The sequence below is a fragment of the Ictalurus furcatus genome, chromosome 21, assembly GCF_023375685.1.
Source record: "Ictalurus furcatus strain D&B chromosome 21, Billie_1.0, whole genome shotgun sequence".
Classification (NCBI taxonomy): domain Eukaryota; kingdom Metazoa; phylum Chordata; class Actinopteri; order Siluriformes; family Ictaluridae; genus Ictalurus; species Ictalurus furcatus.
Genome location: NC_071275.1, coordinates 7,922,610 through 7,942,856, shown reverse-complemented (window position 1 = coordinate 7,942,856; position 20,247 = coordinate 7,922,610). Strand labels below are relative to the sequence as shown.

The window sequence follows — 20,247 nt, the reverse complement described above, 5'->3', positions numbered from 1 at the left end:
TCACAATCTATTGTAATCAGTGTCTTAAACTCCACCACACACTGGATATTTTGGTACACCGATGGGAGAAAAAACACTAATTCACTTATAAGGATGAACTTTACAAATTGTAACATTGGCATAAACACAGTATAAGCATATTGAAAAGTGCATCAGAAAGCAATGAGAACAGCTAAAGACAATGTAAAAAAATTATGCTGCCAAAAGAGATGATTTTACTGTAAAGCTTGGCTCATCATTATTGTTAATATCAGGGTTTACCAGGAAACGTGGAGTAGCCATCAACAATCAGTGATAATTTCTGGACATACATTATGGTGGTTTTACTTTTAGAAACTAAACCAAATCAAATGTATCAAAATTAATAAATAACAGCATATATCCCATTATAAATAACAGCATATATCCCATTATATCCCATTAAAATAAATGTCGACTCCACACGTGTGAGCAGTGATGATGAGCGTGTGCTCTGTCAGTGACATTGATCCCAACACCAGGCAGCAGATCTGCTCTCTTTACAGGGTTACTACTTTCCCAGATTCACACAGTGTTCTGTGAATCCACCTCCATCACCCCACCCCTCCACCTGCTCCCCTGAGACATGGACATTGTTCTCTAATAGAAGAACACTGAGCATGTGGCAGCCCTACATTCCTCATTGTGTGTCCAAGCTCTCCCATTGGCTCCAAACTGTGAGAAACTCCAACAAGCCCAAGACCCACACATTCATATGGAGATTTGGGAGTATAAATAGAGGAGATGCAGCCAGTACAAATCACACTCACTCTACAAAGAGAGAGCTACAGCACAGAGACACAGCCATGGCACCAACGATCACTTCTGCAATGACCATCTCAAACGAGCACCTACCTCTAAACAACAAGGTAAATTAAGAACCTGTTTCCTTTCAATGCTTATATTTACCTGCTTTATACTTAATAGCTCTTTATAGTTCAAGATGGCTAAATGTTCTCTCTGTTTTTTGCAGCTGAGGAAGCCGATGGTGGAGAAGATGCGCAGAGATCGTATCAACAGCAGCATTGAGCAGCTGAAGTCTCTCCTGGATCCAGAGTTCCTCAAACAGCGGCCTGACTCCAAACTGGAGAAAGCAGATATCCTGGAGATGACAGTCAGCTTCCTGAGATGACAGCAGCACCCTGCATTCTCCTCCAGCTCTCAATCAAGATGTCAAGGGTTCTCCAGATGTGTCCATGAGGTTGTCCACTTCCTGTCCAAAGAAGAGGTGAAGACACAGAGCCAGGGAAAACTGCTGAACCACTTCCAGAATCTGCAGCCATCTTCATACGAGAACAGGAGGGAAAGTGTCCTGCATCCGCTGAGCTCTACAGAGCAGCAGATTATCAGCAAAGAGAAGAGTTCAGTTAAGAGCTCCCTCTGGAGGCCCTGGTAAAGGGAAGATCAAGACTAAAAATGAAAAGCTGGAAACACAAGTCTATTTGAACTGTTTCTTTCGATTTCTGCATGTGCAGGATTATAACTGAATTGTTAAAACGTGTTAAATGATTATTACAATTATTATTGTCTTATGGCAATACATCTATACCTTTCTTCTTGGAGAAGAATTTCTTAATTAAGATGCTGTTAGAATCCAGTTAGGAGCAATGTCAAAGTCTGCAGTCTTGACAACGTGTGTCTATGTTAGACAAAAATATAATCGATAAATTGTTTTCAGTTCACGTAGAGGCCTATTAAGTGCTATTTCCATTTTAGGAAAAACATTGTGTAGCCTTGTCCTTATTTGGACAAATTTAAGTTCTATATTATTGATGACATTTATACAATCTATTAGATTTTTTATTATTTCTGATCATGTTTGATCACATTTAGGGCATTGGTCCCCAGTTACATTGGATAATACACTTATTATGTACATTCTGATTAAATACACTATATATATATATATATATATATATATATATATATATATATATATATATATATATATATATATATCAGAATGTATATAAGCATTTCATTGCTTCTATGAAGATAATCACATTCTGATTACACAGAATTATTAAGCTATAGATTTCATTTCTATGAAATATAATGTTAGTATCAATTTCCCACACTAATGTGTTGATTTAAATTAAGATTTTTAAAACACCTTAATTAAGGGTTATGTTGTACCTATTGTTTTGTATTGTTATGTATGAAACCTGAACTTTGTCACTGACAGTATATCTGTTAAGAGTCTTTATGTTTCATTGCTATTTCTTGCTAATCGTTGTTGAGAAATATTATCTTTATATTTAACAGTTAAATATTTAATATTTAACAGATTTTAACTGTTGGAAATGTGTCCTGTGTCTTTTGTAAAGACAATCTGTTTAAACTCTGCTCTATTATGAGTGCCATGTGTCTTGAAGAACTCTTGCTTATATACAAAAAAAAACGTTTGTGTTATCTTTTTGATTTTACAAAATTCTGATTGTATTTGATCAGTTTTTATCCTATTTTTTGGAATTGGTCCCCAGTTATACTGGAAAATTCAGTACTATGTACATTGTATGTTTATATAGTAAACCACTATAAAATGTCTTCTATGAAGGTAATCACATTCTGATTAATACAGAATTATAAAGCTTTAAAATTTTTATTTCTATGAAATGTAATTTAGTTTATTCTGATAAAATCTTGATTTAAATTAAGAATTTTTTAAAACCTTAATTAAGGTTTATTTTGTACCTATTGAATGGTACTCTCACGTACGTAACTTAAACTTTGTCATTGACAGGATTTGTTGAGAAACTTTGTTTCATTGTTATTTCCTGATAATCGCTGTTGAGAAATAATCTTTACATTTAACAGATTTTAGCTGTTGGAAATGTGTCCTGTGTCTTTTGTAAAGACAATCTGCTTAAACTCTGCTCTATTATGAGTGCCATGTGTCTTGAAGAACTCTTCAAGCAAAAGTTGTGGTATGTTATCACCTGTTTTCTTAACTATAAGAAAAAAAATTGTATATGCAGAACTAATAAAAAATAAATCAATCTAAATCACTCACTCATTTTTCTCAATTTTGTCAATTTTTGGATTCAAAGTACTGAATGAGTTTGGACAGGATGTATATCTCTAATACACTTAATAAGGCTTTAGAAATATAATGATATTAAAATACGAATGACTTGTTACTCCTTTACTTTTCGTAACAGTGTATTCCGAAGCATTTCATTAATGAAGCATTAAATCGGCCACCAAATAGTAAGTTCATAAACAATTGACATTATTAGATGTATTATTAATATGTTAAAAGTTAATAGGAAATTCAGTCAGCCACATGTTATAGTATTTGCAGGTTCTTAATTTAAAAGGACAATCCAAGATCATGCAAAAATACTGGAAAATAATTAGAACAATTAAACTCTTGAGCAAATATTTTAACATTTGTCCACATCAACAGCTTTCCTGCTTGTCATAGAGAAACTTCAGGAATTTGTAAATATATTGAGTTCATATTGAATAAGTTTTAGTGTTTCTTTCATGCATAATAAATATTTTTCAGCACACTTGTGAAGAAGCCGATCAGGATCTTCTTACCAACAGAATCATTAGCATCTGAATGGACACACTTCTATTGTCCATCATTTCATCTCAATGGGAAAAGTGTAGGAAAGTGTAGTAGAGCCGAATCACACTTCTTAATTGCACTATGCAATTTTGATAGGTTGTCAGTCACTTGATATATTCTTGACATTTTATATAGGAGGTTTCCTGACTGTTTATGTCCAAAGTAGACTAAGGTCGACATTCTTAAAAGACGCTTGTATGGTGTGCAATTTATTTTCCTGTGATGGCATGGCATGCTAAAATGCATTTTCACAGGATCACATCTTATTCACATGCATACATATGCAATGTATGTAAACCTGGAAGGATTTTATAGCGACACGTTCAGACTTGCCTCCAGATGGTGAGTGACGTCAGACTCAGTGTGTTTAGTCATCAGTAATGGTTCATTCAGGACTCTGAAGCTTTTGTACTCTATTGATCTCAGCACAGAGGACTCAGTGTGGGAAACTCAGACGAGCATTAAACTCACACTGACTTACAAAGACATGACACGAGACCCATCTGCTACATCCAAGCTGCTGGTTTAAGACCTGCTTCCCTTAGCTTAGCAAAAACTCAATTACTGTGTGTACTACTTACATATATTATGTCTTGAAACACATCAGATTTTATCAAACATATTAGTAATACTATATAGAGCTTTATTATATTGCATTTAAGCTGATCAGATTGGTAAGACATTGGTCAGCAGAAAATGACATTCAAGCATTGTGGATGGAGCTGGACTATTCTGTCACTTCACACTTTAAACTTATACAGGTTTTTCCTCAGAAAAAAATAATTTATCTAATTTATTGTAGAGAGGGATATTAACGCTGTATTTCAATACTTAAATGACATTTAGTGTAAGGTACACAAAATGTTTCAGCTTTTTCAGTATAAACAATTTTATTCATCAATATGTTCAAATCCTTCAATTAAATTAGGAAAACACACAGTATATTGGAAATTGATTGAAAAAGAGGACTTCTGAACATACCTCCAGTTGAAGAGTTGTGTTAGATTTATTGGATATAATCTAGGTGGAGGTGGAAATGTTATTCAGGAGTTCCTATGCTTTGCATAAGCATGTTCCATGCTTTCACATGTATTAAAATAACCATCTGTGTTCTTTACAATGGCAGCAAACAGACTTTATGAGAAAAGTGAAAATTGAAGAATATGGACGAGAGATCTGAACACTGAGTTTGACCAGATGTTTGGGAGAATATTGTCTTGAAGCCTGGATGGGCAGTACAGGATATTACAAGTGCAATGTACACATTACAAAATAAATGGTAGATATTATTAGACTCCAGTCAGATATCAGAAGCTAGGTCTCATTTAGGTTTAACTCTAGCAGGTTGCTTTTTTTTTTTTTTTCACAGATTGGTGAACCTCTGCCCATCTTTACTTCTGAAAGACTCTGCCTCTCTAAGATACTCTTTTTTATGTTACTGACCTGTTGCCAATTAACCTCCAGCTGTTTCTTTTAAGTAACACTTACTTTTCCAGCCTTTTGTTGCCCTGTCCCAACTTTTTTGCAACCATCAAATTCAAAATTACCATATTTTTTTCTAAAAATGGTACATTCCCTCAGTTTAAACATTTTGATATGTTTTCTATGTTCTATTGTGAATAACATATGGGTTTATGAGATTTGCGAATCATTGTATTCTGTTTTTATTTGCATTTTACACAGTGTCCCAGTTTTTTTGGAATCGGGGTCCCAATTTTTTGGCTCTTATTTTGCTCTTATAAGTCTAAATTTTAAATTTACTTACATGATATCCAAATTTTATCAAAGCATTTTTATAAATTCCTAATTGAAAACTGACTTCTAATTGATTATGAGAAAAATAACATAATAATAATAGCAGTAACTTTTTATTGCTCTGTTTATACAAGGAAAAGTTTTGACATCACATATCAGCCAATAAGGATGTTTCCCTCCAGATGGTGAGTGATTTTATAAAACCAAAAGCAATGTTTAAAAGTCGCTAATGATCCATTCAGAAATGAAGCTTTTGTACTCCACTGATGTCAGCAAAGAGGATTTGGTGTGGGAAACTCAGACACACTCGTTCTTCATGTTGGCAAGCCATAAGGTGCATCTGTTACATCTGGAGCCCTTATCAGTGACAGAATAAACGACACATCATTTTAACATGATAGTAAAAACATGATTTACGTATCTACAACAACCAAAATTATTTCTAACAGACCAGAATATAGTGATATGAAATGAATATCACTATACATGAGCTTTTAAAAGTTTGAATGATTCAGAATAATTATTGCAAAACAAGATGCTAATAAAGTTCTGTAACAGTAGATCTCACAGTAGTGTCATGCTTTATACAAAAAGTTAATACACACACACACTTTTCTTTGGGGAAATGATTAATAAAGATCATCTCTATGTGCATGATGGACCCAAAATGTGAGGAAACATTCAACCTAGTTTTAAAACGTCTTCTAAGAAAATGAATCTTGTAGTTCAAAAGTTCCTAAACTTCGACTGTTAGTTATTTTAGGATACCGCAATGTTTAAGCATCTTTCACCACAGGTCAGTGTGAGTCACTCCTCTAAATGACAAACAGCCCCTGAGGGTCTTTTCTAAAAGGATATTAGCATGTCAATAGGCACACTTCTATTGTTTCTGATCCTGTCTCTGAATGGTCAGAGTGTGGGAAAGCTCAGGAAGGAAGAGTCACAGTGCATCCGAAACCACCAGCCACAGGGATATTTGGGGTGCACACAGGGAAGTAGACACGCTTATGGATATGAGGGTGAACTTTAATGCACAGTGTTGTTGACATCATTAGCATAATTATGGCATTGGCATCTGAATCATTCAGTCCTAAAGAGTCTCACATGGGAATAGGCACACTTATAGCTATTTTAAATAATGATGCAGTCACAGGGGAAATAATACCTCCGAAAATTATGATAAATGTGATGCTTGATCGTTTACTCATAAATCTTCCAAAGATGATGTGTCAGGAAGTAGTGAAGAAAATCATTAATACAGGTGCTGATTGTATTGTTTCCATAAAATGTGGTGATATTGTTTAATGATTAGGATATTGGATTATTTTGACCCAGGCTTAAACAAAGGTTTGCAAATGTTTTCACATAGGTTAAGAGCTGTGTTTTACTCGTTCTTATATCCTTGGTTACATTCACTATTTTGTATTAATAAATACCACAGCACATTTGTTGAATTTCAGTATTTTCAAATTTACAAACAATATTTCCATATTTTATGGAAACATTCTCAACAGAAAATGTCTTACTAACAGGTGAAAAAGCGATAATCAGAGCTGTGATGTGGCTCCACACGTGTGAGCAGTGATGATGAGCGTGTGCTCTGTCAGTGACATTGATCCCAACACCAGGCAGCAGATCTGCTCTCTTTACAGGGTCACTACTTTCCCAGATTCACACAGTGTTCTGTGAATCCATCTCCATCACCCCACCCCTCCACCTGCTCCCCTGAGACATGGACATTGTCCTCTGCTAGAAGAACACTGAGCATGTGGCAGCCCTACATTCCTCATTGTGTGTCCAAGCTCTCCCATTGGCTCCAAACTGTGAGAAACTCCAACAAGCCCAAGACCCACACATTCATATGGAGATTTGGGAGTATAAATAGAGGAGATGCAGCCAGTACAAATCACACTCACTCTACAAAGAGAGAGCTACAGCACAGAGACACAGCCATGGCACCAACCATCACTTCTGCAATGACCATCTCAAACGAGCACCTACCTCTAAACAACAAGGTAAATTAAGAACCTGTTTCCTTTCAATGCTTATATTTACCTGCTTTATACTTAATAGCTCTTTATAGTTCAAGATGGCTAAATGTTCTTTCTTTGTTTTTTGCAGCTGAGGAAGCCGATGGTGGAGAAGATGCGCAGAGATCGTATCAACAGCAGCATTGAGCAGCTGAAGTCTCTCCTGGCTCCAGAGTTCCTCAACCAGCAGTCTGACTCCAAACTGGAGAAAGCAGATATCCTGGAGATGACAGTCAGCTTATTGAGACAACTGCAGCAGCAGCCTGCATTATCCTGCAGCTCAGCAGCTGGAGACACAGAGAAAATTGCTGAACCACTTCCAGAACCTGCAGCCATCTTCATACGAGAACAGGAGGGAAAGTGTCCTGCATCCGCTGAGCTCTACAGAGCAGCAGATCATCAGCAAAGAGAAGAGTTCAGTTAAGAGCTCCCTCTGGTGGCCCTAGTAAAGGGAAGATCAAGACTCAAAAGCAGAAAACACAAGTCTATGTGGACTTTATTTGTTTTTGTTTCAATTTCTGTGTGAACAGGATTATATTGTTAAAATTTAACATGTTACTAATATCTTTGGGCAATAGACCTATACCTTTCTACTTTGAGAAAGATTCTTAATGAAATGCTGGTAGAATCCAGTTAGGAACGATCTTGCAGTCTTGAGAGTGTATGTTTATGTTCAACATATATAATATTGATACATTGTTTTCAATTCATGAAATGTCCTTTATAATGCTATTTCCATTTTAGGAAAAAAAAAACATTGTTCTATATTGAACTAACGTTTGTATCATCTTTTTGATTTTACAAAATTCTGATTGTATTTGATCAGTTTTTATCCTATTTTTTGGAATTGGTCCCCAGTTATACTGGAAAATTCAGTACTATGTACATTGTATGTTTATATAGTAAACCACTATAAAATGTCTTCTATGAAGGTGATCACATTCTGATTAATACAGAATTATAAAGCTTTAAAATGTTTATTTCTATGGAATGTAATTTAGTTTATTCTGATAAAATCTTGATTTAAATTAAGAATTTTTTAAAACCTTAATTAAGGTTTATTTTGTACCCATTGAATGGTACTCTTACGTACGTAACTTAAACTTTGTCATTGACAGGATTTGTTGAGAAACTTTGTTTCATTGCTATTTCCCGATAATCGCTGTTGAAAAATAATCTTTACATTTAACAGATTTTAGCTGTTGGAAATGTGTCCTGTGTCTTTTGTAAAGACAATCTGCTTAAACTCTGCTCTATTATGAGTGCCATGTGTCTTGAAGAACTCTTCAAGCAAAAGTTGTGATATGTTATCACCTGTTTTCTGAACTATGAGAAAATCATTTGTATACGCAGAACTAATAAATAAAAAGTAACTGTAAATCGCTCCCTCATTTTCTACATTTTTCATGTTTTGGAACCAAAGTACTGAATGAGTTTGGACAGGATCTGCGTTTTAGAAAATGTTCAAGAAATCCGATAATATTAAAATACGAATGATTTGTTACTCCTTTACTTTTCGTAACAGTGTATTCAGGAAGGATTTCATTAATGGATCATTACATTGACCACCAAATAGCAACTTCATAAACAGTTTACAATATTAGATGTACTGTATTATTAGTATGTTAAATGTTAGTAGGAAATTCAGTCAGCAGCGTGTTATGTTTCCTGCTTGTTATAGAGAAACTTCAGGAGTTTGTAAAAATATTGAGTCCACATTGCCTAAGCGTCAGTGCTTCTTTCATGCATAATAAAGATTTTTCAGAACACTTAATTTTTTCAGTTTTATTAATGTGGCTAGAATAATACTGAAGAACTGGAAATGTACTCTCCCTTTTTACAAGGACTGGATCAATCTAATGAGAGCACCAGCCTCATATGAACTGATGAAATGTCATGAGTCTGTGACTAAATTTGGTCAAATCTGGGATACCTTTATTAGATTCCTAGAACATACTAGGTATGTCACTGTAGGAAGATAGGTATTTACCATGAGATGTTGATTTTTTTTTATTCTTATTTCATTTATTTAGTTTTTCTCGTACTAAATACTAAAATTGTCAGTGTTGTGTATCCAGTCTGTATAGAGCTTTTTTGTGATTGTTGCAGACAAAAATGGTTAATTTTGCTGTTGCTTTTTTCAAAATTTGCAGTGCAAAAAGTTTTTTGGGCTTTTTTTGTGGGAAATTACTTGAATTGGTGAAACTGCAATTGCATGACATTGTTTTGCATGGTCTTTTGCAGTGATGCTTGTTGGTAAATGAGACCTTTCAGCCGTACTCATGTTCAATGCACGTGACTCAAAGAGGGCTTTAACTGAATGCGTGTTGTTATGATGTCAAATGACATGTCTTGGCCCAAGTCTGCGGAATATCTGCTGTAATTTAAAAAAATTGGGACTGGAGGGACTGAGTATCTATTGAGCTCTATGGACTTCAATGCACTATGCTTTATGTTTGTTCTTGTTGGAAAAACAATTAAAAGAAATTAAATAACAAAACAAAATAGGTAAAACTCTTCACACTCGGGATGAAAGAGTGTTTCAAACATTTTTAAAGCGTTATTTTTAGATACACAATATCTAAATTTTATCAAAGCATTTTTATTCATTCCTGATTGAAAACTGATCCCTAATTGACAATGATAAAAATATTTTTTTTTCTACTTTTTCACTTTTATTAAATTTTAGTTTATTTATGCAGGGAAATATTTTGACATCACATTTCAGCCAATATTGTTCTTTCCCTCCAGATGGTGAGCGATGTTGAGCTCCTTTATAAAACCACAAGCAGTTTTTAAATGTCACTAATGATCCATTCAGGACTAAAGCTTTTGTACTCCCCTGATCTCAGCACAGAGGATTAAGTGTGAGAAACTCAGACACACTCGTTCCTCATGTTGGCAAGTTGTAAGGTGCATCTGTTACATATGGAGCCCTTATCAGTGACAGAATAAAAGACATTTTAACATGATAGCAAAAACATAATCCACAAACCTCCAACACCACACTGTAAAACCGGATAAGTTCATTTAACTCAAAAAATTTGAGGAAACTAATTACCTCAAAACTTTTAAGTTGATAAATAAATTTCTTTAAGCCAAATACACTTAAATATAACAACAATTTATATTAATTTACAAAGTTTGAGTTAACCCAACCCCCCCCCCCCCCCCCCCCCCCCCAACACTTCTTTTTTCCAAAAGGATTAATAAATAAAATCTCTTTGTGCATGATGGACCCAAAATGTGAAAAACATTCAAACTAGTTTTCAAACTAATAAAATGAGTTCTGTAGTTCAAAAGTTCCTAAAGTTAGACTGTTAGTTCTTTTAGGATACTGCAAAGTTTAAGCATCTTCCACCACAGGTCAGTGTGAGTCACTCCTCTAAATGACAAACAGACCCTGAGGGTCTTTTCTAAAAGGATATTAGCATGTCAATAGGCACACTTCTATTGTTTCTGATCCTGTCTCTGAATGGTCAGAGTGTGGGAAAGCTCAGGAAGGAAGAGTCACAGTGCATCCGAAACCACCAGCCACAGGGATATTTTGGGTGCACTCAGGGGAGTAGACACGCTTATGGATATGAGGGTGAACTTTAATACACAGTGTTGTTGACATCATTAGCATAATTATGGCATTGGCATCTGAATCATTCAGTCCTAAAGAGCCTCACATGGGAATAGGCACACTTATAGCTATTTTAAATAATGATGCAGTCACAGAAAGTATTAGAAATTATGAAAAATTTGTTGCTTGGTTATTTACTCATTAGACTTCCAAAGACGATTTGTCTTGAAGTAGTGAAGAAAGTCAGTGATGCAGTTGCTGATTGTATTGCTTCCATAAAATATGGTGATATTGATTAATGATTAGTATATTGGCTCATCTTGACTCAGTGTACACACTATTTTGTACTAATAAATACCACAGCAAAGAGAAGAGTTCAGTTAAGTGCTCCCTCTGGAGGCCCTGGTAGACTCTAGAGGTCTTTATTAGACTCTGTATTGAATTAAGGGTAGAAAAAAAAAAGCATCATCCTATAATAGGAGAATTTATTACTGGAAAAAAGTTTGAATTATGGATTCTGGATCACAGACCTTCAATATTCATATTTTCCTACATAGAAGAAGTGTATAAGGACATTGTTGGAGATATCAGACCTTTATACTGAATAACACGATTATCACGCTATAGACATGTTTCAAACTGGAAATTGGAGGGTTTGTGTTTACATTTTTTTAAGTTGTTAAATTGTTTTTAAGTATTACAATTACTTTGTCTGAATTAGACATTTTATGCATCCTCTTTGTTTATTAATCATTGGTTGCAGTTCATACTGAATATTTGAGCATTTCCTTTCATTCCTCAAGGTGTTCTCATATTGAGAAAGATTTTGATCAATTTATTAGATTGTAAATGTATGGATTTATCTTTTGTAAAGACCTGTCTTTCAGAATTCTTCAAGCAACTGTTTTGATCAAATCACAGTAATATAAAGCAATAAAATCATATTTCATGGTCACTTTCTACTTTCTTAGCAAGCCATCACATTAAATACAACTTCTATAGTGAATATCACATGCACATGCTTCTTTTTTATTGACTATTCCATGTTGTTATTGTAAAATGTGATCTTTTGGTATGACATTTATCTTTTCCCTTCAATGATACTTTAAATTCTTCATTTTATTATGACTCATAGCATCTCTTACTTTTATGAGGTCCCGTGAAATTGCTCTCATTCCAGTACTTGAAGGTTCTTTGGATAGCTAAGGCTTTTTAAACTCACACTGATTTGTCAGAGGACAAGAATTAAATACACCATTAGCGTCTGAATAGACACACGCTTATTGTTCATTTCATATTCTCTGAATGCAAATAATCCAACGTGGGAAACCTCATGAATCTTATTAGAATTATAACACAACCTTAACCCCCAACACATACAGTCTATGTATTTAGAGATTCTGTTGGTTAGGAGTTTATTATTATTTTTTAACACTTAAAACCGTTATGTTCAAAATAGCACCCTAATATACATATTCAGCAACGTACTGTATATGTTGCAAAATGTGATCAGCCAGTGTGCTGGAATGAAGAGCAAACCAGACAGAAAATTTCATTGATTGTTTTATTTCGCCATGTCATGAGTCAAGTACATTCAATTAGTATTTTTAAATATTTTGCCTTCACACAAGGAAATATCCAGAGAGGATCCAATGCCTATCCAGAAAGGATAGTTATTCATTATGAAGTACAACAGGTTTCAGAACATCAAAATAATATTTATAGGTTAATAAAAGCCCTTGATGTGCTTTAGAATATCACTAGGGCATTTATATTTAGGAAAATAAAAGCCTTTATAAAAGGCAAACCTAAATATCTATACCAGATATAGGAAATGGATGTCAGACTTTAATGATCATTCCAAACATTTGAAATGAATTATTTCTTGAGCATGCAAAGCATTATGAAATAAATGCTTTCTGATGTCTTTTTAATTGCTGAGAAAATTATGTAACAAATAGCACAATATACAAGAAATGGCCATTCATGAGTAAATTTTACCCAACAAAAAAAAGCCAGTTATTACTCTCACATTAGCAGACCAATGTGGTCAACAGTGGTTAACAGAGACAATTTCAAACCTAGAAGACTACCAGGGCCTCCAGAGGGAGCTCTTAACTGAACTCTTCTCTTTGCTGATGATCTGCTGCTCTGAAGAGCTCAGCTGATGCAGGACACTCCCTCCTGCTTTCATCTGAAGATGGCTGCAGATTCTGTAAGTGGTTCAGCAGTTTTCTCTGGCTCTGTCTTCACCTCTTCTTTGGACAAGAAGTGGACAAGATCATGGATACATCTGGAGAAGCCTTGATTGACAGCTGCTGAGCTGCAGGATAATGCAGGCTGCTGCTGCAGTTGTCTCAATAAGCTGACTGTCATCTCCAGGATATCTGCTTTCTCCAGTTTGGAGTCAGGCTGCTGGTTGAGGAACTCTGGAGCCAGGAGAGACTTCAGCTGCTCAATGCTGCTGTTGATACGATCTCTGCGCATCTTCTCCACCATCGGCTTCCTCAGCTGCAAAAAACAAAGAGAGAACATTTAGCCATCTTGAACTATAAAGAGCTATTAAGTAGAAAGCAGGTAAATATAAGCATTGAAAGGAGGCAGGTTCTTAATTTACCTTGTTGTTTAGAGGTAGGTGCTCGTTTGAGATGGTCATTGCAGAAATGATGGTTGGTGCCATGGCTGTGTCTCTGTGCTGTAGATCTCTCTGTGTAGAGTGAGTGTGATTTGTACTGGCTGCATCTCCTCTATTTATACTCCCAAATCTCCATATGAATGTGTGGGTCTTGGGCTTGTTGGAGTTTCTCACAGTTTGGAGCCAATGGGAGAGCTTGGACACACAATGAGGAATGTAGGGCTGCCACATGCTCAGTGTTCTTCTAGCAGAGGACAATGTCCATGTCTCAGGGGAGCAGGTGGAGGGGTGGGGTGATGAAGATGGATTCACAGAACACTGTGTGAATCTGGGAAAGTAGTGACCCTGTAAAGAGAGCAGATCTGCTGCCTGGTGTTGGGATCAATGTCACTGACAGAGCACACGCTCATCATCACAGCTCACACGTGTGGAAACACATCACAGCTCTAATTATCGCTTTTTCACCTGTTAGTAAGACATTTTCTGTTGAGAATATTTCCATAAAATGTGGAAATATTGTTTGTAAATTTGAAAATACACAGCATCCCTCTTCCATAGTACATGTTTACTTTATTAATAGCGGGTTCTTTTAAAAATTTTGATCCAGAGTATGAAATACTTTTTTTGATAATATTTGATATATCATAATATACAGTATAATACATTTATAAAGACTAATGCACATATCTCAGTTGTGTGTAGCAACATAAAGTTTCATAGCCCAGCAGTCCAGATGTAACAGATGTGTCTCGTGTCGTGTCTTTGTCAGTCAGTGTGAGTTTAGTGCTTGTCTGAGTTTCCCACACTGAGTCCTCTGTGCTGATATCAATGGAGTACAAAAGCTTTCGAGACCTGAAAGGACCATTACTGATGACTAAACACTGTGTGGTGGATTGTAAAGTGACATCACTCACCATCTGGAAGGAAAAGTCTGAACACGTTGCTAGAATGATCCTTTTTTTTCGCCATATTAAAACATTTCTATCAGGTGTACAACTTTGATAGAAAGTTTTAATATTCTGAAGATTATTATCAGATTGACATGTTATGTACTTGCTTCTCAGGTGATGTGTCATGATGAACCAGGGGTCTCGTTTATTCATTTGTTAGGGGTCAGTGGAGTTTAGTATGCTGACACAATTAAGAAGTCTAACTGTGTTCTCCCGCACTTTCCCACAGTTTTCCCATTGAGATGAAGTGCTGGACGATAGAAGTGTGTCCATTCATATACTAATGACTCTATAGGTAACCAGATCCTGACAGGCTTCTTCACAAGTGTGCTTCAAAAGCCATAAACACTGCATCTTAGGCAAGGTGGAGTCACTATTTATTTAAAAAAAAAAAAAAAAAAATTTTACAACATCCTGACTAAATTTAAACAATTATCTCATGGACTGAAATCATGGCACCACTGAAATAATCCACAATCATTTCTCTTTATTACTGCAAACTAGAAAATCCTATTAGAGCTTTTTTCATCATTCCACTGGTTGCCTGTTTCCTTTTGACTTTAACATTTTCTTTTTATCAGTTTTTAACTGTCTTAATGGTGCAGTACCTTCATACATCTCTGAACACCTGATAATAGATGTTCCGTATCATGTGTTAAGATCATATAGGTCTAACCTTCTCCATATTCCACATACGAAATATTCTTAACTTTTATTGCCACATTGCTGTTATACAATTTTAATTATTATCCATTTAGTCTAATTTTACACATTTCATTATATTTTTTGATACTTTAGATTTTCATTTTCAGTTTTTTTCTACTGTTATTAAAAATTTTACTATTATTATTTGTCTAGTTCATGTGCAGAGACCTTTGCACTCTCTTGTAGGGTTCTATATAGTACCTTTAAAGAACTGTTCCTGTTCATTTAAATTCCACCTTTTAAAAAAAAAAAAAAGAAGAAGACATGTACTTTAGGACATTAATTGCCACATACTGTCATTCTTCTCTCCTGAGATATTTTATACTCTGCCCAATGAAAGACATCAAAATGTGCAGATATTAAATGGTGCAGATATTAACTATCATTACCACATATTTCTTTTAAATACTGGCCTGTCCTGTCCAAATGTATTCTGTATTCTGGTTTAATGACAAAATTCATCACACAGAAGAGAGTAGTGTACACATTTTTATTTTTTTTTTTATTTCTGGTGCACTTTTGTGTTAGAGTTAAGGTAATATAATATGTGATAATGTATCACAACAGTCACTTGAACAATTCTTCAACACACATGGTGCTCATAATAGATCAGAGTTTAAACAGTTTGTCTTTACAAAAGACACAGGAAACCTTTCCAACAACTAAAGTCTGTTAAATATGAACAGATCAAGATAATATTTCACAAAAGAAATAAATAAATGGGAATTAAATAGAAAGTGTCTCAACAGATACTGTCAAGGGCAAAATGCATGTTTCATAATTAATAGTACCATGCAAAAGGTACAAAATAAACATTGGCTAAGGGGGGGACATAAAATTTCTCAAATTGTATGAGAAATAGGCAATCAACATGCAACATATTGATAAACACTATAATCCCATTTCAAATAAATGGAAAATTAAAACTGAATAATTCTGTATTAACCAGAATGTGATCATCTTCATAGAAGGCATTTAATGTTTATATATTTTCTACTTCAATATAGAAATATAGTGTATTTAACCAGAAAATACATAATACTGTATTTTCCAGTAAAATTGGCCAACCAGTTCACTAAAATGTGATCAGGCTTGATCAAATACCAACAGAATTTTGTCAATTCAGAAAGATAATACAAATATTAGATCTAATATAGAATAATACATACAGTGTTTCTCCTAAAATGGAAACAGCATTGTAAAGGATGTTTTGTGAACTTAAAACAATGAATCAAGATTATTTATATTAACATAAACATGCATTGTCAAGACTGGAGATCTTGACATTGCCCCTAACTGGAGTCTACAAGCATCTTCATTCAGAATCTTTCTCAAAATAGAAAGGTATGGGTCATAAAACAATAATAAATGTTAAGTTTTATCAACTCAGTTATAATCCTGCTCACACAGAAATCGAAAGAAAACCAAACAGTCCACATAGACTTGTGTTTCCAGCTTTTCATTTTTAGTCTTGATCTTCCCTTTACCAGGGCCTCCAAAGGGAGCTCTTAACCGAACTCTTCTCTTTGCTGATGATCTGCTGCTCTGTAGAGCTCAGCTGAGGCAGGACACTTTCTCTCCTCTTCTCGTATGAAGATGGCTGCAGATTCTGGATGTGGTTCAGTAGTTTTCTCTGACTCTGTGTCTTCACCTCTTCTTTGGACAGGAAGTGGGCAACCTCATGGACACATCTGGAGAAGCCTTGATTGACAGCTGCTGAGTTGCAGGATAATGCAGGCTGCTGCTGCAGTTGTCTCAATAAGCTGACTGTCATCTCCAGGATATCTGCTTTCTCCAGTTTGGAGTCAGACTGCTGGTTGAGGAACTCTGGAGCCAGGAGAGACTTCAGCTGCTCAATGCTGCTGTTGATACGATCTCTGCGCATCTTCTCCACCATCGGCTTCCTCAGCTGCAAAAAACAAAGAGAGAACATTTAGCCATCTTGAACTATAAAGAGCTATTAAGTAGAAAGCAGGTAAATATAAGCATTGAAAGGAGGCAGGTTCTTAATTTACCTTGTTGTTTAGAGGTAGGTGCTCGTTTGAGATGGTCATTGCAGAAGTGATGGTTGGTGCCATGGCTGTGTCTCTGTGCTGTAGATCTCTCTTTGTAGAGTGAGTGTGATTTGTACTGGCTGCATCGCCTCTATTTATACTCCCAAATCTCCATATGAATGTGTGGGTCTTGGGCTTGTTGGAGTTTCTCACAGTTTGGAGCCAATGGGAGAGCTTGGACACACAATGAGGAATGTAGGGCTGCCACATGCTCAGTGTTCTTCTAGCAGAGGACAATGTCCATGTCTCAGGGGAGCAGGTGGAGGGGTGGGGTGATGGAGATGGATTCACAGAACACTGTGTGAATCTGGGAAAGTAGTGACCCTGTAAAGAGAGCAGATCTGCTGCCTGGTGTTGGGATCAATGTCACTGACAGAGCACACACTCATCATCACTGCTCACACGTGTGGAGTCGACATTTATTTTAATGGGATATAATGGGATATATGCTGTGTTATTTGTTAATTTAGATTCATTTATAAAAAAAAAAAACAAAAAGCAAAACCACCATAATATATATCCAAAGATAATCACTGGTTCTCACCCATAGTTTTCTGTTAAACCTATAGCTAAAGCCAAGCTTTACAGTAATATTATCTCTACTTTTGTCTGCATCACTGTCTGTATTATCTTTAGCTATTCTAATTGCTTTCTAATGCACTTTTTAGTATGTTTATACAGATTCTCTGCTAATGTCACCAGGAAAACTGTGTGGTAACGTTCACCCTCATAAGTGAATAAGTGTGTCTACTCCCATTTGTGCACCCAAATATGCAGTGTGTGGTGGAGTTTAAGACATTGATGACGATAGACTGTGACTCTTCCCTCCTGAGATTTCCCACACTCTGACTATTGAAAGATTGAGTCAGAAACAATAGAAGTGTGCCTATTCACATGCTAATATATCCTACAGGCTAATCGTTTGAGACGACTTTACACTGTCTCCTATATTGTCCCTGAGGGCGCTACCCTTCTTCCTGCACACACTTAATATACACTTCCAATACAAGGTCTCACATTTTTGCTGTCATTCTGTCACGATTCCCCCTTGAAGCAGCGTGCTCTAAGCGCGAATGCGCGAGCACCTGCTTTCCCGTTGTTGACCGTAGTGACATCTGGACACGTGTGTTTTGTTTATGTTTCTGTCATGTCTCCTCCCTGTTCTGTCATTGGCTGGGATTTCACGTGGGTCTGTATTGCTCTCAGCTGCTAGCGGTTTAGACGCTGATTATGTCCGCATATATACCGCGCGCCTCCCAGCACACAACACGGAAGATTAAATGTTTGGAGTTGGTTTAGCGCGTGTCATAGTCATAGTCATAGTCATAGTCATAGTCATAGTCATAGTCATAGTCATAGTCATGAGTTAGTTCGCGCTGGATTATCCGCTTCCAGTCCCTAGTCATAGTTCGTTTCTTGTTTTGTTTATCGACCTAGATTCCTGCCTTGCCCCGTGTATGCTTGTTTGCCAATCGCCTGACCTCTTGCATGTTTGTGGATTACGTTTTGGATCACGTTTTGGATTTGTCTGCCTGTCTCTCTTTCTAATAAACAACTGTTCATCCTGCACTTGCATCTGTCCTATCTCTGCACCGTCACGATTCGTGACAGAATCTTCCGCCCAAACATGGATGCAGCAGGAGAACGGAGGAGACGCAGAACCCGGAAGTCGACGCCAACCGTCCCCGCTATGGACTCCGTCCACTTCCCACAATGGACATTTATGGAGCTTCCTGATCCATTTGACGGATTTTTCGGTGCCCCTGAATATTTTCTTGTAGACTGTCAATACTATTTTGCCAGCCTGTTAGACCCTAAGCCAGAGGAGAAGCAATGGCTCCGATTCATGTGGTCCTGGTTCTTTGGACCGGCCTGTCAATGGGTGCAGCTCAAACTGGATAAGCACTGTAGGAACCTGGACAGTGTAGAACAGTTTGTGGGGGAATTCATGATGCGATTCGGGAGTCCGGAGGCGAAGGACGAGCTAGAACAACTTCTCAGGGGGGTAAGTCTGGCAGGCGAACCTGCCCTGCCGTTTACCCACTACTATAGGCAACTTCATGCAGAGCTCAACTATGAAACCCAAGTTAAGTTTCAAGTCCCTAAGGTCCAAGTCCAAGTCAAGCCTCCAGTCCCTGAGGTCCAAGTCAAGCCTCCAGTCCCTGAGGTCCAAGTCAAGCCTCCAGTCCCTGAGGTCCAAGTCAAGCCTCCAGTCCCTGAGGTCCAAGTCCAAGTCAAGCCTCCAGTCCCTGAGATCCAAGTCAAGCCTCCAGGCTCTGGAGCCCAAGTCAAGCCTCCCGTCCCTGAGGTCCGAGCCAAGCCTCCCGTCCCTGAGGTCCGAGCCAAGCCTCCCGTCCCTGAGGTCCAAGCCAAGCCTCCCGTCCCTGAGGTCCGAGCCAAGCCTCCCGTCCCTGAGGTCCGAGCCAAGCCTCCCGTCCCTGAGGTCCAAGCCAAGCCTACTGATCCAGTTGACCAAGCTCTGCTAATATCCCAGCCAAATGACCAAATGCTGCTCACGCCCAAGTCTACCGACCCGGTCGCCCAAGTTCAGCCCACGCCCCAGTCTGCTAACACGCACAGCCAAGTTCCGCTCGCGCCCCAGTCTGCTGACACGCACAGCCAAGTTCCGCTCGCGCCCCAGCCTGCCGACACGCACAGCCAAGTTCCGCTCGCGCCCCAGCCTGCCGACACGCACAGCCAAGTTCCGCTCGCGCCCCAGTCTGCCGACACGCACAGCCAAGTTCCGCTCGCGCCCCAGTCTGCCGACACGCACAGCCAAGTTCCGCTCGCGCCCCAGTCTGCCGACACGCACAGCCAAGTTCCGCTCGCGCCCCAGTCTGCCGACACGCACAGCCAAGTTCCGCTCGCGCCCCAGTCTGCCGACACGCACAGCCAAGTTCCGCTCGCGCCCCAGTCTGCCGACACGCACAGCCAAGTTCCGCTCGCGCCCCAGTC

The 20,247-nt window shown here is 37.5% G+C and overlaps 4 pseudogenes; 2 read left to right on the top strand and 2 right to left on the bottom strand.

Moving 5' to 3' along the window:
- Window positions 1-639: 639 nt before the first annotated feature.
- LOC128625100 (transcription factor HES-5-like) lies at window positions 640-1,523 on the top strand (annotated as a pseudogene).
- Window positions 1,524-7,126: 5,603 nt separating this feature from the next.
- Window positions 7,127-7,903, top strand: LOC128625098 (transcription factor HES-5-like; annotated as a pseudogene).
- A 4,882-nt stretch (window positions 7,904-12,785) lies between these two features.
- On the bottom strand, window positions 12,786-13,690 carry LOC128625097 (transcription factor HES-5-like; annotated as a pseudogene).
- A 2,785-nt stretch (window positions 13,691-16,475) lies between these two features.
- On the bottom strand, window positions 16,476-17,378 carry LOC128625173 (transcription factor HES-5-like; annotated as a pseudogene).
- Between the last annotated feature and the right edge of the window lie 2,869 nt (window positions 17,379-20,247).